At 36.8% G+C, this 22,070-nt stretch overlaps 2 long non-coding RNA genes across 5 annotated transcripts; one reads left to right on the forward strand and one right to left on the reverse strand.

The window, feature by feature from the left end:
• The first annotated feature begins 2,042 nt into the window (after nucleotides 1-2,042).
• On the forward strand, nucleotides 2,043-7,601 carry LOC149591782 (uncharacterized). 4 transcript variants are annotated; one of them, XR_016379534.1, is made up of 4 exons: nucleotides 2,043-3,169; nucleotides 3,225-3,384; nucleotides 3,454-6,658; nucleotides 6,733-7,601. It is a non-coding gene; the product is annotated as an uncharacterized LOC149591782 (long non-coding RNA). The 4 variants fall into 4 exon arrangements; XR_016379536.1 differs by having other exon boundaries at nucleotides 3,247-3,384; XR_016379535.1 differs by having other exon boundaries at nucleotides 2,043-2,633; nucleotides 2,848-3,384.
• LOC149591783 (uncharacterized) lies at nucleotides 7,595-9,140 on the reverse strand. The gene is made up of 6 exons (XR_016379532.1): nucleotides 8,911-9,140; nucleotides 8,762-8,825; nucleotides 8,595-8,673; nucleotides 8,364-8,503; nucleotides 8,232-8,281; nucleotides 7,595-8,088 (listed from the first exon to the last, which is right to left on the reverse strand). It is a non-coding gene; the product is annotated as an uncharacterized LOC149591783 (long non-coding RNA).
• Between the last annotated feature and the right edge of the window lie 12,930 nt (nucleotides 9,141-22,070).

Raw genomic sequence — 22,070 nt, forward strand, 5'->3', positions numbered from 1 at the left:
ATTAAAAATCTATAATGAGCATCGCAAAGAGCTAATAAAACGGTACTAAACGTTCCTTTGTAATTATAAAACATAGAGCCCGAGTTTCCTGGTTTAGCTATTTGCACATGCTTGCCATCTATCGCTCCAATACAATTTGGTAAGCTCCATTGTTGTTCAAAACCTTGAGACACTTTGATCCATTCCTCTTCTGAAGACGGCAGCTTAACGTAAACAGGAGCCATGGTTTCCCAAATAGCATGGCATGTTTCTTTTATTATGTTTGAAACCGTGGTTTTTCCCAAGCGGTAGCTATAAGACAAGCTAACTTGCATGTCACCGCTTGCCAAAAATCTAAATCAAAAACCTGATGTTAGAAAATGCCACTATAGAAACACATCATAATAATAATACCGTAGAGTGAGAGCTAATCTTTCATCGGGAGATACGCTATACCTGAAGTTGGTATCTTTCTTCGTTATTGTGTCGCGGACTAGGAATAAGACATGGTCAAATTGGGCAGCAGACATACGGAAGTATCTAAAAAATTAATAAATTTAAGTCATTCCTTAATTTCTTCAGTATATAGCCAAGTGAAGAAGCTAACTGCTAATCAAAATGAAGTGACTGACTGAAGAACCAAGGCTTAACTTACTCAAAATGTTTTTCAGGATCGCCTTCTCTCATTTCTTGAACTAGATTAGCGAAATCACCTTGATGAAACCTTTTTGCATATAAATCACGTATCCAGAAGCGTCTAATATATTGTTTTCTCCTCCATCTTCGATATAAAAGATATACTTTAATCGTGGTTAGAGTTTCGGCGATGCTATTATCCTCCATCTTGAAATAGCAGATAATTGCGAAGGTGACACGGGTCAGTTCAGTTCGGATAGGCGTATTTAGACATTTCTTTCCGCCACGGTTTCGCACAGTGAAAACCGACCACACAGGATAAAAATTGCCGTTGCGGTTTTTACCTTTTTTGCTTTTTCTGCGAATTTCTTTCCGTAATGAAATTCGCCCAGTGAAAACCGAGTGTAAGTGAAGAAAACAAGATGATAATTTTCGTGCTGGATGGTTAGGTTCGGTTTCGTAAAATAGAGCGGACGGTTTGCGGCCATAGTGCTTTCTGGTTTAGGGGATCGAGGATTTTGTTTTAGATGTATTATTTGATTCATATGGTTTTTAAAAATTATACTTTAGTGGGGTGCACAATTTAGTTTCATTCATATTCATTGAAATGTGACGTTATTAGAAATTAAGGGGATACACGATTGTGTCTCAGAAATGTTTTTTAGTTGTACGATTTATTTTAAAAATACCTTAGGGAGATCAACTATATGGGGGGGGCCACGTGAGCCGTGTAAATTTAGTATTAAGGCCTAGCCCTTGGGACATCTTGTTTAAACTGTTATCGGTGTTTTTTAACACACATATATAGTGTTAAATGGGTTTGCTTTTTTCTGAAAAAATGCAGTATACTGTATACATTTAAGGGTGTTGTTGAAGAGTGAAATTACGCCAAATAAGCACCATATATATAAACAAGTTGGGAAAACCAAAATATTACCCCTCCGAGTCGAGAAGATTATGTAACCTTAAGTATCCAATGAAAACGTCGACCTTTTTGCCCTCATCCTTTCCCGCGCTTTGTGCTTCCGCATTTCATCCTTACTCTCAACATTATCTTCCTCCATTTTACATACAAAAATTAAATACTCACAAAAAGAAGTGGCAAAAACCTGCTGGCTCTTTACAACCACTTAATTTGACTTAATATCCAATTTCCAACAACAATAATATACCGGTAGTTTAATTGACAACCTACTAGCATCGAAATTCTAATTAAGAATGGCTCCCACGGATAAAAAAGGGCAATTTTCAACTAGGTGGGCGTTATCTCATTTGATTTGAAAAATATCATCATGCCTAACCGTTTGGATTTTTTTAAAGCAATCTTAGCACCAAAAAATGTTTTTTGATACAAAATAAATGTTTTATATTCTTATTAAGAATAAAACAAGAGGATAAAAAAGGTCTGTCCTCTCGTAATTCTACAGGGCCGGTAGGCCCTTGTAGATATGACATGACACCCTTCCGTAATGTTAAAGAAAAATTCACACCTTTTAGGGTTAGCGTCCCATAGAAAAAGCATTAAAATTTTTTCGGTTTTTTAACGAAATGGTCATAGGTCATACGGGAAAAGTATAGCGAAGTTAGTTTTCGGAATACTTCTAAATTAACAAGCATTTATTAAATGGGAAACTTACGTGTTTCGATTTTTAATTAATGAATTCTAATTTTTGTAATTTAACTAATTAAGATAGTACGTCAAAAAATTACTTTTGGGCCAGAAGTCAGCCTAACCTTATAGCGCGCTTAAACCATGCTTAAACCTAATGCTTCATTTTGTTCTCGTTGACAACTAGAAGGGCCTAGATTTGTGGGTGCTAACAAGTTACGTTGACAAATTTCAAATGTTGGCTTTCTTGCTGATTTTTACTAATTTCTTAGCAGTAGACGCTAACAAATTACTTTGGTATTTCATCCGAGCTTGAGCACCTTTATATGTATTTTCTAATTAACTGTAGCACCCTTAATAAGAAATACGTCGTTATCAGGTCGAATTTTCGTCTAGAAAAGTAATTCAGGTAAATAATTACAGTTAATAGAGGTTTTTATATCATTTAAAGTAAGCTTTTCGACGTTGTTTACGGCCAAGGCTTAAGTTGTATAGACTAATGACACCCCAAGTTATTTCCCCATAGAGCTTAATACAGTCGAAGGCAGAGGGCTGCCATTACCCTATTTTAGTTACTCTATGTAATTATAGTCTCATATAGTGTCTTTCCTCTTTCTTTGAAGATTATTAAAAAGGCTGATTTCCGGCTCTCATTTGTTTTGGAATCCTGTATACGTATAGTCTGCTCAATTTTATGCTAGAAACCGGGTTTAGCCTAGGTTGTTTATTATGCTGTATTACCGTGTGCGCTTCCAATATGATGTAAAAAATGGCATACCTATTCAAATTATTAACGTGTTGAAGTAAAGATAGTTCTTTTCACCCTGTGAAACTTTCGAGAACTTCAAAATACTACTGGAAAGGTGACAAAATGTGTGTTTACCCTGCGGCAGTAAAAGACTGGTACTTTGCGTTAGCGCAGTTGGTTCAACATTCCCATATGAGGTTAACATAAATATAAGTAACAGTGGTGTTAGTTTGTAACCGATTCACTTAACAGGGTCGTTATGTAATTTAATTAGTCAAATAATTTCCAAGTTTACATCAGCGTTAAATTTTACCAACGTCACCTCAGGGGATACAGAGGATTACGTTGTTTGCTAGTTCCACACTCCACATTGCCGTTTGTTAATTCGTCTAAATTGCTATGAATTGTTTAGGTACTTGATTAATTACTAGTATTCAAGCCAAACTATAGAATCACATCATTTAATTAACATATTTTATAGATGCTCTTTATGTTACTGAAATTTAGCACAGAATATGATAAAAATTGAATGCAACGAGTCGGAAATAATATTATTTACTCAGACTAATTTTATAAGCTAAATCAACGCAACGATGGTGTTTCACCGTATCAAAAATTCAACAACGCCGGATATCTACGGAAAAACTGCAAGAAAGTTCTCACTGTACCAAAAATTCAACAACGGAAATCTACGGAAAAATTGCAACAAAGTTCATTAAGTTTTGAACATGGCAGTGCTGTTTACATTAGCGCAGTTCTTTCAACGTTACCATTTAAGATACGAAGGGATTAAGCAAGGAAAAAAAACGGCTCATTTTTGAAATAACTATTTTATTTTAAAAAAATTAAATATAATTTGAGAAAGAATTTGGTATTTAAAAAATTTATAATTAGAAAAATATTGTAATTAGGAAAAAAAATGTATTTTGGAAAAAAAATGTATTTACAATTTAGGAAAAGAAATTTATAATATTAATAAAATAAATAATAAAAAAAAATCATTCATTAAAAAAAAACACACTTCAAATAAAAAATTAAATGTAATATTTAAAAAAAAAATTCTTAATCTTGTTTTTTTTTTTCAATCCTGTAAGGAAATGGTTTAAAATTATGATTTTAAATTATAATGATGAAGGGACCTGGGTCCAATTCTTTAAATATTTTAGCTCGTTACAACAATTGAAAATTATTCCTTAAAGGGTTAATGTCAATGTCGCGAGTCAGCAGGCAATTTTATGACAGATATAAATAGCTGCAAGTTTTATTGTGTGAGATAGACGCTCGCCCTTTAGTCAATTATGACATGCAAAATATTTTTGAAGAACTGCAACCGCGCAGAAGAGTAAGCAGGAAACCGGCTATACAGGGTGTACCAAAAAGGGTGGTAGTACACCCAGACTACAGTTGGCTCTATTGGCGATTTAAAGTCGAAGATGCTTTATGACATTTTTGACACCGTTTATGACTGAATTAAATAAATGCTAATTTATATTTAATTAAGGGGTCGTCTGTGAAAATCTTAAATTATCATTTTTAAAAGGTGACCTGGACAGCAAAATCTCATAGAATAATTTCGACTCTAAATTGGATCTAAAGGAAAAGAACCGACTTTTGTTCGGTCCTACCACCCTTTTCGGAACATACAACTTACAACTTGATTGCAGCATCAAGCTCCTCCATCGACATGTCTTCTTCTTCCTCCTCTTCGACACGTTTTGGCGATGTTCGCCCATCATCAGCGCCTTGAGGTTGGGCCGTCTGCTCCCCAGCGCTTTGAGGCGAGTTGATCATCACTAAGGCGCCTTGGGGAGGGACAGGCCCAACCTCCGCCAACGAATTTTGTTGGGCTCCTTGGTCCCCTTCAACCAAAATTGAATAATACTTTGTAAATTTTCACTTTTAAGTATTAAATGAGTTTTATACCACGAACGCGGCTCCACCAGTCGCGCATCCGCAACACTCCGGCACCGTGAGGCGGGGTAGGCACCACTACGGCGCCTTGGGGAGGGACTGGCCCAACCCCCGCCATCGAATTTTGTGGGCCTCCTTGGTCTCCTATTACCAAAATTGAATAATACTTTGTACATTTTCACTTCTAAGTATTAAATGAGTTTTATACCACGAACGCGGCTCCAGCAGTCGCGCATTAAATGGCCGTAGCGGCCACAATTATTGCACCGCCGGCCCCTGGCGTTACGGCCTCCACCACCGTTAACCCGGCCTCCGCCACGTCCACGGCCCCTAAAACTGTGGCCCCCTCTTGGGGCAACAGCCCCGCGCCCTCTTAAGGCAAAAGCCCCGCGCCCTCTTGGGGCAAAAGCCCCGCGTCCTCTTGGGACAACAGCCCCGCGTCCTCTTGGGACAACAGCCCCACGTCCTCTTCGGGCAACAGCCCCATATCCTCTGGGGGCAAAAGCCCCAGCTATAGCATTTGCCATCCCATCTCCCACTCCGTTTATGTTTACCGTAACATTACAGTTTTCCGCTATGTTGAAAAGGCGGTCCATTTTCTTAACTAGATTTTGAAATAAAGACCCTTATTATTATGGTGCTAATCTTTCTTTCACTTACGGACTATTTTCATATTAATTGTAGGCCTAGCTGATTTTAAGAGTGAAATATATTAAAGGGATTGAAAATCAGGCCGGAGAAATGTGGTGAAATGTAATTATTATTTCTTGAATTAATCGAACTAAGTTTCTTGAAAACACGTTTATCTTAATTACGGGGCTGTACTGTACTTTTAAAACTTTTTTCACCATTAGCCAACCGGCAAGTACTGCCTGCTTTCTACTACCCCTAAGCCTTAGCTGCTGCCATGAAAGAAGGCAACGATCATTAACCGAGGCTTAACCTAAATATTTTGAAAAAGACGTTTTAAAAAAATTTCAAAGTGAAATTATAACCCATAAGTGCTCTAAAGGCTGCTAAATAAGTAATTAATCACAAAATAAACCTAAGTTTTAATAAATTTTCCATTTATATTCATATTCTATGGTAGTAAGTTTAAAAATAAATCCGCTTACTTTGTAACGTCTCGTTGTTTGAAAATTGTAAGTGCGTTCAGCAACCACTACCAAGTTCTCGGTTTAGTACCAGATTGCAATCTTTCTACGTAACCGGTAACCTAAAGCGCTTTTATGGTGGACGTAGCTAAACGCAGCGAATAAAACCGGGGAATACGGTAAATTTACTTTCTTCATTAATATAGCTTTTCCAGTGGTTTAAAAACAAAAATATAAGATAATTGAAAGAACAACAATTACAGACAGGTTTACAATATTTCTTTATTTATATGGCAGGAAACAATCACTACTACATAATTTTAAAAGCGGCGGTATAGGAAGTTTGTTCTGTCTAAAGCGACATCTCGAGGAAAAGGTGTTCAAAACATATGTTTATCTGATCTCTTAGAAGGAATAAAGAGTATAATTTCGGCATGATTGTTATTTTAAAAATGATTTCTAAAACTCTATTTGTAACGTTAATCTTGAGCTTAATATAAAGTTTAGTCGGTTTGAGTATTTTCAAAACTAAATTACCTGTTGCGACTTGCGAGTAATAAGCATCTCTTCAGAATCTATTTACAATGCCATATAATAAACGATGCGTGGTTCTTGGATGTTCAAGTTGTAGTGACAATCTAGCCCAAGACGGTTCCTACAGTTTACATTTATTTCCGAAAGGTACTGTAAACCTTAACAAAAAGTGCCCTTTTGGGCGACTGGGGTATTTGGCTAAGTTTTTTTTCAATGTAAAGGTAACGATGATCTAATTAAAATGTGGATTTTGGCTACAAATCGCGGTAAAGAGTGGAGACCGAACAAAGTGTCCGTTATTTGTTCAAAACATTTTTGTCAAGATGATGTTATCGTTACTAAAGGGAAAAAAAGGATGTTACTGAAACCACACTCAATACCAATTCATGGAACAAGTTTAGATAAAGACCTTCTAGGAAGCTCAAATTCTAAACTTTTACTAACAGTACATGAAGATATAAATTTACTACATGCTCAAGCTTTTGATGATAATGAAACAGCAATCCAATCAAAACCAACTGGAGGTAACGTTGCGCTTGTAGGTACAGTTCTGCCACCATGTAAAGAAGGAATAAGTATTGCAACAAGAAAATTTGGCACTAAATGTAAAGCTACGCAAACTGTTATTACAATGGCTACGAAAGGTACTCAGACACTAAACTTAAATAATGTTTGGTTTCAATCGAAAGACATTTTTGGAGTATTGCTGCTAGAAACGTAAGACGCCAGAGACATTTGTTGTGTTATCTAATGTTTCAAGTCCAGAAAAAGGTGAAGAATGAAATTTAAATTTCTTCCAAGCTTTCCGTCAATCGCAAACAACATGCAATAGAAGTTGAAGATTATCAGGCTAGAAATGTAGAAAGCGACTAAATGCAAGAGTAATTTTTACTAAACATTATGTCATTAAAAAATGAATGACTATAGAATTGCATCAAAATGAATGTTTACCTAATTTTTACAAATTTAAGTAACTTCAATACCGCTTTTGAAAAGTTAGCCTCACTTATTTTTTCTTTATTTAATCCTTTTTTGTGATTTCGTTCTGTGTACATTATTTCAAATAAACATCAAAATTATTGAGATGATATTTTCCGCAATCATGTCAATTATTTCCTGGTCTATTGCTAAAATTTTCATATTTCTTTAAATGAAATATTATAATCATAACAGATTTAAAAAAAGCAAACTCATTATTTCTTCATTAATAGACTTCCATGCTTTTAACGGAAAAATATAAGAAATAAACTTCCGTGCTTTTAACGGAAAAATATAAGAACAAATATTTTTTTCTCAAATAAAAACTTGATTACATAAAATAATCACAACCACATAATAATTTTAAAAGTTGCAGAATATAGCGAGTTCGTGCTGTTTCAAGTGATAGTAATTTTCACCTTCTGATTTAATCAAAGAGGCTAAAAAAAGGAGTAGAAGGCTTGACTGAAGTGTTCTGGGCGGCTTTGAAATATTCACTCTGAACTTCCTGTGTGTTCTTAAAATGTTTTGCCAAAGCTGCTAGTTCAACTCCCGTTCTTATTACCTTCTTTGATTTAATAAAGTTTGAATTCCATTTGCTAAGTATATATAATATAAGGGTTTGTCAATTTCAGTATTTTCTTCATTAAACTCTCTTTTGCATACAGTCATGCCTCTCTGCAAGGAAGGCAGTATTGAAACGAGAAATATGTCAGTAAACGTAAAGCTCAATTCCACTTACAATTTTCCAACTTCTTCAGATTGCACATTCCACACGAGTTTTCTTCCAAACTATTTAAACGTACGTTTTATGTTTCAATCAAACTCAAATTTCTATCCTAGTCAATTTGGGTCTTAACCATTTTAACAATACCTTCAAACTCCATCTTTCTACCCAAATCCAATGGTGTATTGGCATTTTTGCTAACCACTTTTTACTGTAATCCACACCTTTGGACAAACATGGATCGTTGGTATGGTTTGAAAGTCGTATGATGGATTTAATGTGCGCCCCTTTTCAATCAAAGCAACAGTTACATTATATTGGCCTTTATTATTACTGATTAATGATGTGAAGCTCTTCTGAGCTTTTCGCATAAGTTACCTAATTTTAAATCAGGGCATTTCGTTGTGGATGTTGAAGTTTACACCACAATTAACGTTCAAGGATATTATCAAAGTATCTATTGCGAAACGGCAACATTAAACTTGCATAACTTACGTTCGCGGGATTCAAAAACTAAATCATAATTATAATAAAAAAGCTCTTACAATATACACTTTAATTAAAATTCAGCCTTGAAATTAGAAACAAAAAAGATCAACCAAGGCTTGGCTAAAATCGAGGAAGTAAACAACATATACAACAATGGTGGGTTATTCTCCGCATCTCTGAGTGGGGCGCTGTTTGTGGGTCTTACCTCTCTGGTCTTACCGTTTTCCGTGGAGTGCTAGGAATCTGTTACCATGGAGTGGTTTTAATAGATTCTAAGAGAGTATTTTAAAGGAACTTTCGTTTACACGACAATAAATCTACCCCACGCAAAATAGCCCACGGAAAACAATATTCAAGCTCAGCCTCGTGTCTAAGCGGTCGTATTAAAAGGTTTACAAATTTCTTCAATAACATTTCAAACTAAACTGAACTGAATCAATGCTAGCTGGAAAATTAACAACAGTGACGTATACGCGTTAAATGACTAACAGTACAGTGCACGTTGACTCGTGCTCGTGTTTGGTTCATTTTTGAATTTAATTGACGAATTCAGGCTTATTTGATAGGCCTACTTTTCTCCAAACTCTTAATTAGTTTTGATTCAAGGGCTGCTTATGGCTTACGCTTTTTTAAAAGCGTTCTAAGCTTAACTTTGCTGCTTTGAGGATTTATTAAGGTAAGATTTATTTTGATTTTTTTTCTTTGTTTGTGCTGTATTCTTTTATATTTTCTTTGTTTGTGCTGTATTCTTTTCTGTCTCCTTTGTTTGTGTTGTATCCTATTTTTCTTGTCTACGGCTCCTGTTACACTGAATAAAATAGACCTCTTGTGGCTCACTGAGAAAACCTTCAGTGACTTGGTAATAGACCTATTGTGGCGCACTGAGAAAACCTTCAGTGACTTGGTAATAGACCTATTGTGGCGCACTGAGAAAACCTTCAGTGACTTGGTAATAGACCTATTGTGGCGCACTGAGAAAACCTTCAGTGACTTGGTAATAGACCTATTGTGGCGCACTGAGAAAACCTTCAGTGACTTCGTAGTAGACCTATTGTGGCGCACTGAGAAAACCTTCAGTGACTTGGTAATAGACCTATTGTGGCGCACTGAGAAAACCTTCAGTGACTTGGCAACGAAACACATCTTTGTGTGCTAAATTTAAGAACTCAAAATGGTTTCTCGAGAAAAAGTTAGAAGGGACAAGAATCGTTTGAAAAAACAAAGTCAAAGAGCGTTGATAGCTAAAACTAAGACTTTAGCGAACAAAAACAAATCAAAGTGCAAAAGGTACTATATAAAAAAAAAACAGCTCTTTCAGAAGAAATCGAGTGATGGACTCAATCGCAAGTCTTTATTGACAAGTTCAATAAAAACTCAAAAGGTTTTGCAGGCCCCTAAAATAGGTGGCGCTTCTCGACAAATAAAAGTTGGTGCGAACCCGACTAAGAATTATCTTAAAAAAAACTCCTTTAACAAAGGAATTTTTAAAACAAAAAATAAAAAAATGATTGCCGAAAGTTTCAAGCGGTTTTTGGTGACGCGACTTACGGACCGTTTAATGACGAAAAGAACTTTTGCTAATTCACGTAAAAAGCAAAGTTCCAAATTTGCATCCCACAAACTCCTATGCCAGTTGCTATCTGGAAAAACATTCTATTTAAAAAGGCGAATATATTCGGCCTACCATGCAAGGCGCTCGTTACTTATTGAAGATTTCAAAAGTTTCGCGAAGAAAGTGCAAGAAATTGGATTGGTGGATAGTGACAATTTTATCAAAGTCATTGGAGGAAAAAGACTTCACAGTAGTCTGGAAGAAGCTTTTTATCACCAGACAACATATTTTACTTTGGGGAATGATGGCAGAATTTTAAAAAACGAGGACCACGAAACGCGTTTTGAAAAAATTTTGCAGTTCGACGAAAATGGTCTATTAATAAAAGTGTTAAGAGAAAGCTCTCGTATCGGCGAAAAGGTTAATGAATTATGGGTTGATGAAAGTGGTAATTTTATTGACCAGAAAAAACTGAACAAAGGCATTGAACGCTGCTTGCAAGTTAATGATTTAGGGGTTGTCACGAATCTATTCAATGCAGTAGAAAACGTGTCAGAGGAAAAAAATCCCAAAGCGAATATCGTAATTAACGAATCTGGGTTTATTGAAACCAAAGAAAAAGCTTCGTATTGGGAATGCAGCGACATTTGCAACGTTAGAGAGCGGGCTATTTTTAAAGTCGTAGCTTTCATTAACCAGGCGGCAAAGGCCAGTGATAGCGACCTAAATAAACTTTTTGGCTCTGATTTTGACGTTTGCTCCTACAAAAATAAGTTTTGCCAGAAATCCATTGTCAAATTGCCATTGGACGATTCAGATTTTGAAGTAAAAGTTTTGCCGTACCTTGGTCATTTCTCTTATTGCTCTGAAAGCGAGGAATGCGAGAGTTACTTGAGAGCCTTCAGAGAACTGGCTCCACATTACACTACAATTAGAACTATTTTGAGTAAAATCTACTCCGTTAGAGCGTTGCTTAACGCTTTATCAACATTGACCGATGAGATTGAGCATGGCGATTACGAATCTCTTCAAAATGTTTTACCCAAAATTAGTAAAGTTGTGGAGGCACGTGGATTAAAAATGGCAAATGGCGAAAACGAGGCGACGAAAGGCGGTGAGAACGATATAAGGCCTTGTCTCGATGAGAGTGAAATCTTGGCCTTCTACGCTAAACAATTTGCCAGAGCTGAGCGTGATACGAATGAATTTCACGACACATCTTGCGATTGTTGCGCTAGATTATTAAAATATTCAGATTTGAGGACCGTTGAAAAACTGGCGTCCACTTCAGTTTTTGACAACCACGCCTTTCTCATTTTAAGAGCTGGTTTGCTAATGAAAAATCCTGACTTCAGAGAAATGGACATGCTTTTATGCCCTTATTGTTCAAAAGACTTGCAAAAGGGAAAGGTTCCGATTAGATGTTTCCTCAATGGCTTGGGGGTTGACGTTCCTCCGACCGAAGTCACGAGTTTGAACATGTTTGAAAAGGCCTTAATTCAGCTTGTGAAGGCATTTCACACTGTAGTCCGGTTAGGTACTAAAACTAATTCCAACATGCAGTTTGGCGCGGTGAAAGCTTTGAAAGGTAGAATCATATATTTGCCAATTCCAGTCCAAAAAAATTTGGATATGATACCAGCAGCACTGCCTAAAGATCACGAATTGCACGTCTTGGTTAATGGTTTGCCCACTAGTGACAAAAAGGTTTGGCAAAAAATTGTTCGCCTTGATGCTTTGAAAAAGGCCGTCGCTAAACTGAAAACAATTAATCCTTTGTACAAAGACATTGATATTACTCTTATCAATGAGGATTACATTTATGGCACCGAGGAGATTAACGCAACTATTGAAGACGAAAATTCATTGACTCCCGATGAATTATTGGTGACAACGGATCCTCTGGCGCTGTTAAACAAGCGCGACGAGGTCATTACAAACGGCTTCACTACAATTGCAAAAAATCCGCAAGCGGAATCGCACCAAATTGATATCGATGTTATCAATGATGGTGTGATTGAATCTAATCTTTCGCCAGACGACCGTTATAAAATTTTAACTCAACCTGAGGCACTGTTGCGAAAACTTTCAAAAGATGAAGTGACTGAGCTGTACGATCACTATACAATTCACCCAGTAAATGTTCAGCCGTCAAAAGATGTGTTGGGTTCTTACCAAATGAAGCGTGTCGAAGCCGAGCCTATCAGTAATTGGGACAAAAATCTAGAATACATGTCATTCGTGCACTTGTTCCCAATGGCTCGCTATGGCAAGCACGACGAAAGACCGTTTGGGAAAATGACGGAAACTGAATACCGACTTTCTCGTCTTTTGAACGCGAATCCAATGTTTAGACGAGATTATGCGTTCATGTTCCATTTATACCAAGAGGCCGAAATGAAATCCATTAACAGTAGTTTGAATTACGTTCTACGTGTGAAAAAACCCATGAACGTATCAGTCAATGATTTCGTGAACCAAGTTGAATCTCGAGATTCGGAGCTCGAGAGTAATTTAGCGACTTTCATGGGCCACATTCGAGGAACCAAGGATTATTGGTATAAGGTTCTCAAATGTGTTTTGGCCATGATTAGGGAGTATGGCCCCCCTACTTGGCTTTTAACCTTTAATCCGGCGGAATACGATGACATTGAACTTCACGACCACCTACGACGAGTGAATGCTGACGTGCCAGGGATCGAATCTATGTCGGTGGCTGAACTATTAAATTTAGATCCTCTTAGCGTCAGTTTACATTTTCACAACAAAGTGAAATCGCTCCTAAACAACTTTGTGCTTTGTAAAGAGAATCCGGTCCTAGGACCGATAGCGCATCATTTTGTGCGCGTCGAGTACCAATCTCGCGGCTTAGCCCATTACCATTGCTTGTTGTGGGCTGAAGAAGCTCCCGTGATTGGTTCCAGTTCGGCAATAGCTATTTTGGAGTACGTCCAAAAGTATGTCACTTGTTCAATACCAAAAGCTGCTGAAAGTCCAGAACTTTACCGGCTAGTAAAAAAATTTCAAACACATAAATGTTGCAGCAGTTGCTACCGAAAGGTTAAGAGAGGAAATAAGGAGCTCAAAGTGTGTCGTTACGGTTTTCCTCGAACCGTAACAAACGTTGCGACATTAAACTCTGTTGAATCAGTTACGCGTCATCGTAAAATGAAACGAAGCCAAAAACGCCTGTATGATTTGCCCAGAAATGAGAGCGAAGTTTTTATCAATGACTACAATCCGGCATTACTTTTGGCATTGAAAGCCAATTTGGATTTGCAGTTTGTCGCCGATTCCTCGGAACAAGTGGCGATATACGTCACGTCGTACGTGACAAAGGGAGATCGGGCTGAAATGGATCAGTGTTTCGCAGAGTTGGCACACGAAAGCTTGTCTAAAAGACTGTTTGCTTATGGACTGAAATCTTTCACAAATAAATCGGTCGGTATTTACGAAGCCTTGGACATGATGTTGGGTCAGAAATTGTTTCAAAAGTCTGACACCACCAAGTTTATTAACACTAACGTGAAGGAAAACCGATCCAAAATTTTGAAATGTTACAAGGATCTTGCGCGCTTGAGGGAAATTGATCCTGAAAGCGAAGACATTTGCCAAAAAGGGTTTGTGGACGATAAGTATCCCAACAGACCCGATAGCTTGGAAGATTTAAGCTTGCGCGAGTTCGGCCGATTTTACGATTACGTCAAGTACTCGGAGGCAGCGAAAAAATCTGAAAATGTAATCGAGTTGAAAAATAATCTCGGTTTGATGAGAAAGAGGATTAAGCCCTACATAATAGAACATTACGTTCACGACCCAATAGAGGAACCAGAAAAGTACTGCCACGCTCTACTAATTCTGTTCAAACCATGGCGAAACGAAACTGAATTATTGGGCGAATTTGCAACCTTCGCTGAAGCTTTCAAAAACTCATTACCGACGCTAAAACCCATGAGAGAATACCATGAGAAATTTTCGGTTTCCAAAGAAGTTGAAAAGAAGCGCAAAGCCTCCGAAAAAGCTAAAGAGACTTCAGCTATTTCGGATACAGAAAGCTATGACGATGAAAATGCCCTTCAAGGGAAAGAAATCGTCGTTGAAACGGAAAATGCGATGCACGATGTCGAAGCCGCTATGGAAATTGATTTCGAGGGCATGGCACTAGACCAAGTAGCGTTACTCAACACTGATCAAAAAAGGGTGTACGACAAAGTCATGGATCACTTCACCCAAGAGGGAGGGCAAAATGAAAATTTCTGCCATTTTGTGTCTGGTCCGGGTGGCACTGGAAAATCCTTTCTTATTGCCACTATCGCCAACGCCGTTAGACGCCACTTTAAAAATGCCGGTAGCGTTGCGATCGCCGCTCCCACGGGCTTGGCTGCTTTAAATGTCAACGGCGTAACGTTGCATAGATTACTTATGTTGCCAGTAGAACATGGGCGTACCGCGGAATACCATTCCCTCAATTCTGAAAATATTTCCATTATGAAGCAAACTCTGGGAAATTTGAAACTCTTGATAGTTGATGAGATCTCTATGGTGTCTTCGGTCTTACTAACTTACGTTCATTTGAGGTTAAACGAATTTTGGGAAATGAACAAGCCTTTCGGCGGTGTCGTTTGCATTCTCGTTTTTGGAGATTTTTTCCAATTGCCGCCTGTACAGGGTAATCCCGCTTTTTTAAAAGTCACTTCCCAGGAAGCGAGACTAAAATTTAATAGCATTGGTGGCACTGATCTTTGGAATTATTTCCAATACGATGAACTAACGCAAAACGTACGACAGGCCGACGACAGAGTTTATGGCGACCTACTAAACCGAATTAGAATCGGAACACTTACGAAAGATGACGTTTCAACCTTAGAAAGTAGACTAGTTCCGGGAGGGAACAAAATTGAGGTGGCTATGAATCTTTACGTTAAGCTAGTTAAAGAAGGATTTCATCCCATCTGTTTGATGCCGAAATTGGCCATGTGCGATAAATTCAACATAAAAATGCTCGAAGAAAGCCGACAGAAAGTTGAATGCGTTGAATGCGAAGACAAACTCGTTGATTACGACAAAAAAATTACCAAAAACATTGTCAGAAGACTCAAAATGTTAGACAATGAGCCGTCAAAAACCGGAGGTCTTGAGAGCAAGCTGTATCTCTGCGTTGGATCTCGAGTAATGGTTAGGAGAAACATAAATTTCGAAGAAGGTGTTATTAACGGCACCATGGCCGTTATAACGGGATTCCAAAGGAACGAGCGTGGGAACATCATTGGTATCCGGATCAGAGTAGATCGGGAACCAAACGACGAGAACAATAAGCCCGACTTTGTAGTCGAGAAAATGAGCGTCAAGTTCTTGCTAATGACCAATTTATACGTGAAACGAACGCAGTTCCCCTTAATTTTGGCATACGCCATTACTATTCACAAAAGCCAGGGAATGAGTTTAAAATGCGCAATTATGGATTTGGGATCAAGTTTATTTGGAACCGGCATGGCATACGTTGCTCTATCGCGAGTGACCTCCTTGGCCGGTCTCCATCTCTTGCAGTTAGACCCGAATAAAATTATGGCAGATGGACGAGCCATTGCGGAGTATAACAGGCTGCGTCAAAAACACAGACCTGATCTTCCACTTATAGAAATAGTGGGGTCGGAAGCAAAGAGAGGTACAAAAAGGCCAACGTCGAAGAGTATTTTAGAAGGTGAAGGAGAGCGATCTGATGAATCGGCAAAAGAAAGACCAAATAAAAAGATTAGACTAGGTCTTCAGAGTGTAGACATTTTTCCCTTGAAAGGATTTGAAAATGGAGATGGAGTAACGTGCTACGCAAATAGCGTTTTGCAATTGCTCTTGCTGATTCCGGAATTAAGAAACATGGTTAAAGGGCATAAAGGATCATTGAGCGATAAGCCTATTTTGACTTGCCTTCGTAACACTATTGAGCATGTTGAAAATTCAAATTCGAGTTCCGGCGACGATGGTTTCAATTTGCGAACGGCTGTTGGTCTGCCTTTTACCCACAAACAACAACAAGATGCTAGTGAATTCTTATGGGTTCTCTTGCCAAAACTTTGCGAAGAAATGGAAACTTGTGACTCTAACGCTCTTCAAGAACTATTATGGACAAAGTCGCAAAACGTTACCAAATGCCCGAACTGTCACATTGAAAAAAGTTCTGGAAACATTATCCAAAGCTGCATCTTCACTCTTCCTTTGCCTAACCTCGCTAAAATTGATTGGAAACTGTTAATCGAAAGGATGAGACCAGCAATGATGGCATGCGGAACTTGTAAACACAGAGAAATTAATGAACGTGATGTATTGATTTCTGCCAGTAAGTACATATTTCTGTGGTTTCCAAGAGATACTGTAGTAAATGGTCACCCTATTAAGATTTTAACCAAAATATCGGGATTCGAAAATCAGAAAGTGGTTTTAAACCAAAGCGTTTACAAAACTAGGGGCGTGATCATTCATAAAGGATCATCTTTAAACCAAGGTCATTATCTGAATTTTGTTCGAAAAGATAACAGCTGGTACGAGGTTAGTGATACAACAATCACCAAGCGTGACAGATTCGTCAGTAACTTGACTGATGTCTCAATCATCCTTCTGGAGAAAGTCTCTCCTTTTTAAAGAGAACCCAGCCAAACTAGCGTTGTTAAGGGTGATCACTAAAAAATGGTAAATTAAGGAAACATGGGAAATTTGCCCTTGAAATATACGGCGATATTGGTGTAAAATGTAAGCGACAAAAAATTAAATTGCAGGAAAAAAACTTGGAAGAAATTGTGGGTAAAAAAAATAGGAAGAAATTGTGGGTAAAAAAATCAGGAAGAAATTGTAGGGGGAAAAAACTAGGAGGAAATCGTAGAGGGGAAAATATTGGAGGAAATTGTAGGGGAAAAAATAGTAGGAAATTGTAGGGAAAAAAAACTAAGAGGAAATTGTAGGGGAAAAAACTAGGAGGAAATTATAATGGGAAAAACCTAGGAACAAATTGTAGGGGAAAAAATTAGGAAGAAATTGTAGGGGGAAAAAACTAGGAAGAAATTGATGAAAAATAAGCGAAAAGTACAGAAATAAATTATCAATCAAAATCTCATTTCAAATGAAAAGTTGAAACTTTATAATAATTTCATGGTTTGAGAGTTCTACAAAACTAATCAAAATCAAATGATATAACTTTACGATTAAGAGTTAAATTCCAGCGATTTTGAAGTTCTTCCAATTTATAGGAAATAGTTATAGTTATTTAGAAATTATCCACAAACTTCCAAGAAAGTAATTCCCTGGCGTCTATTGCTATATATTCCCCGCAAACGAAGAACTCTCTCATTTTTAAATTTCGCAAAACCACCAGCGGCAATTAAATCTAACAACATTCCATTCTATAATGCTGCCAAACAAAACAAGAGGATCTAGCTCAAAATTAAGCCACATCTCTTGCGATCTCTCGTTATCCCTGATTCCATCAATTTTGTTCTACTGAAATATCCTCTAGTATTCCGGTGAAAAAAGGGTGGGGGCCGGTGTATTTTTCCTTTGCCTGTGATGCAACGTGCATCACACGTGTTCACGGCCATACTTCCTCATATCCGTTAAAAAGAAAATCTTCGAAGCAAGCTCCTATACGACCCTCTTTCCCTTTAACCGCTTCTCCTTTTCCCCTCTCTTAAAGCTTTTTGGACGTTTTAAAATATATAGACATCATCTTCCAGCTCTTCTACTCATGATGCATTTCCTCAAAAATTCTCAATGATAAATGTATAGAGAGTATAAAACAAATAAACATTTATATTCTACGTTTCAAAAACTGTCATTTTTTAACTTACTTCATAAATAAGTACAACATAATATGCTTATCGGAATCTATGTTATTAGGTTTAAGTTAAATGTAATTAACGATACTCAAGTACTTCCTCAAAAATTCTCAATGATAAATGTATAGAGTGTATAAAACAAATAAACATTTATATTCTACGTTTCAAAAACTGCCATTTTTTAACTTACTTCATAAATAAGTACAACATAATATGCTTATCGGAATCTATGTTATTAGATATAAGTTAAATGTAATTAACGATACTCAAGTACTAACTTAAGCTATTAGAAATGTATCAACCCCTAGTGTATGGCGGTACAAAAAACATAAAATTATTCAAATTTTAATTACATTAAGACTGAAGGGACAGATATTATAAAAAAACGTCTTGGTTTGGACCAAGGCCGAAAAAAACAAACGATATGTGTGAGGTTTATCATTTGACTGAAGTTTCAGATATTGCAATTTTTTTAAATATTTTTATTCCTTTAATCCTTAATCAATATTTAATTCAATCAACTGATTTTACTGTTAATCGATCTATTCCCTCTAAATTAATTTAAAAAATTACATATCTACGCTTTTTCAAGAATAATTCCATTTTCCGAAAACATTTTATCATGAAATTCATTATTTTGAAGGGATATCGTGTCGATACTCCCTAACTTGTAAGCACCTTGACGGACATAGTTTTAATTAAGGCTGGCTTGACAAATTTTCAAGTTTGCACCAAAAAAAATTTAAATCTGTTGTAAATTGGTGACAAGACTGATGTTCCAGAAAATATGATAAAGAATTTATTTTGCTCAAACTAATTTATTGACTAATGTCGTCTACTTAAGACGAAGCAACAACCGTGGTACTCTGTGGTTTCTTTTAGTAGGTAGCTCTCCTTTTATGCAAAGGAAAAATATGATATCGGTATAAATATGACCAACGGTAAGGGTGAAGATTACATAAATATAAATACGTCTCAGTACCAATGGTTTGTTATATTCAATTCCTGTGGAAATAATGTGGTTCAGCACATCGTGCCTTACCAGTTGTGCGAAGTCACACTCAACTACGACCTCCCCTCTTCCTCTCTTTTCCCAATACATGGAATATATGATACCAGTGTACGAGTCATCTGAGCCTTCGCAACACGCTCAGCCCATATTACCATATAGGTCGAAACCGTTTCACATTAGTGAACGGTACACGACTTTCCAGACCTAACTTTAATAACCTAACACTATAAAAAATACATGTACATAAATGATTATTATTATAGCTTGACACTCGTTTGCGTCGAAGGACCGATCAGTTAGGCGGTGTAGGTTTGTTAGCGTTTAAACCATTTTGGAAATTACATACAGAGGAACTAAAACACGGGGCGATGCTGCCATTGGGGTCGCGACAAATAAATGTAGCACTTCGATATTCGAAGTTTAATGTATAACTTGCGTCAAACTGTATATGCGTCTACTATTACATATTTACATTTTACTTTCGAGTTACATCAAATTACGTTTGCTCTTTTTAGACACTTAGTATAATATTTCAAATATTCAATATTGATTCCTAAACACGTACTCCCTTCAAAATAATGAATTTCATGATAAAATGTTTTCGGAAAATGGAATTATTCTTGAAAAAGCGTAGATATGTAATTTTTTAAATTAATTTAGAGGGAATAGATCGATTAACAGTAAAATCAGTTGATTGAATTAAATATTGATTAAGGATTAAAGGAATAAAAATATTTAAAAAAATTGCAATATCTGAAACTTCAGTCAAATGATAAACCTCACACATATCGTTTGTTTTTTTCGGCCTTGGTCCAAACCAAGACGTTTTTTTATAATATTTTAAGCTTTTATCATGATTACTCTATACAACAGTTCAAGGAGTATAAACCCATTAGTGGAAGCAGTATTTTTTTTCCGAAACAATCTCGCTTATGTTTATGATCTCTAGACTTCGCTAAAAACGTATTACTCCTACGTAAAATATTAATAGACAGGCAAGGATTCATACCATTAAAGGAGCTCAATATTATCCATATTTTCATTTCATATACAGAGAAAAGAAATTATTATGTTTCTGAGAGGAGCTTCCCATTTTTGTTGTTGTTTTGAAAAATATATCGCAATGCACGGGCCTTGATAGATATAGGAGGCAATGAATGAAATATATCACAATGCACGTGCCTTGATAGATATAGGAGGCAATGAATGAAATATATCACAATGCACGGGCCTTGATAGATATAGGAGGCAATGAAGGAAATATATCGCATGCACGGGCCTTGATAGATATAGGAGGCAATGAAGGAAATATATCGCATGTACGGGCCTTGGTAGATATAGGAGGCAATGATAATCTCTCTTTTTGCACGAGAGGTTTATCTTTAATATTTAAATAAATATAATTATTTTTAATTATTTTAATCTTCAAGAATTAACATTAATAATAGTTAAATCGTTTAAAATAAAGTTATACCTATTATCTTCTCAAACTTTGCTAATATTGACGTTTAAAGTGAAGGGTACCCCTCTTGCCCGCTTTCTTCAAATTTTGGGGTATATATACGATTCGATTCCATTATAATAGTAAGGAAAAAGCGCAATTGCGAAAACCTTTGGTGGCCGATCCCAACATAGGGAGGCTAGACGTTTCTCGTAACCCTAGCTGATCGCCGCGTATATCCTAAAACCAAACGATGATAATGAAGTAGAAGCCAATGATACAGATTGGTGTCTATTTGGAATAGACGGAAGACCAGTGGATGGTGGTGTTAGAAGCCAGTGTAAGTGCAGACAGGCGTCAATGTGGGATTGACAAAGAACAGAAGATGGCGGTGATTAGAAGCCAGTATGTACAGACTGGTGTCCAAGTGGAATGGACTAAGACCAGAAGATGGTGGTGATTAAGAAGCCAGTAAGAACTCAACTCAGGTGGTGTGAGAACTCAAGTAGAGGAGCCATTTCCGTGACTGTGAAAGCAGTTCGGAAATGGCGAACACATTTGCTCCGATACGAAAACTGCGAACGCGGTCACGTGGGTGTAACAACGGACAGACAGACAGACACACAGACAGACAGACACACACACAAAGACACACACACACAGACACGGCCGTTACAGAACCTCTCCTGGACTACGTCACACGGAGAGGTAAAAAGTGTCATAAACAGTAATAGTCTCATAACATACTTTGAAGAAATAATTATATTTTTAAGAGGGGGGCGGCTATTGGTGTTGCCCAATGAATATTATAATTAAATAAGACTCGAAACTAAGATGTCGTAACAAATTTATTTGGTCTCTTATTAATAGATTTAAACATATTTCAGAAATTTCCATTCAGTTGTTAAATAATACCTCGTGTTTGGTGGTTATAGCACAACGAATAACTTACGCTTCGGAATACTTTCAAATTAACAAGTAGCTATTCAAGGTGTGCCTTTTCGAAGTTTAATCAAAAACAATTAAATCTAAGTATGTTATTTTAATGAATTTATAAATCATTGCAAAAACGGTTTTTCCTGTACCAAGTCAGTTTAAAATGTTAGCATTCAAGGTTATTTTTTCCAATATCGATGCTTGTTGAAAACTAAGGGGATCTAGCCTTGTGCGTACTAACAATTTAAGTCGATGAATAGGTAAATATATTAAGTAGGAGCAGCTAATTGAAAAAATATAACAAATCGTCACGAGTGACGTTTCAAGTCTAGAGAAATGACGGTCGCGCTCAGAATCGTTGGATCATGGATAAAGAATGCGCGTAAGAAAATTCGTTTTCATGCTATAAGATAGGGTGAAAACAACTTTCCTTACGCGCATTCTTTATCCATGGCTTAACAATAGATCACCAGACTCACATGACGTACAAAATCACGCGCAACTGTGATGACGAATTCTTGTTTTTCAACAAGTTCAGCAAGACCAAATATTTATATATCCACCTATTGTTCTTTCATAAAAGGAAAAAGTGGTTCAATAC

The sequence above is a fragment of the Phalangium opilio genome, unplaced genomic scaffold, assembly GCF_054372755.1.
Source record: "Phalangium opilio isolate 3A_F unplaced genomic scaffold, DU_Popi_V2 ptg000500l_1, whole genome shotgun sequence".
Lineage (NCBI taxonomy): Eukaryota > Metazoa > Arthropoda > Arachnida > Opiliones > Phalangiidae > Phalangium > Phalangium opilio.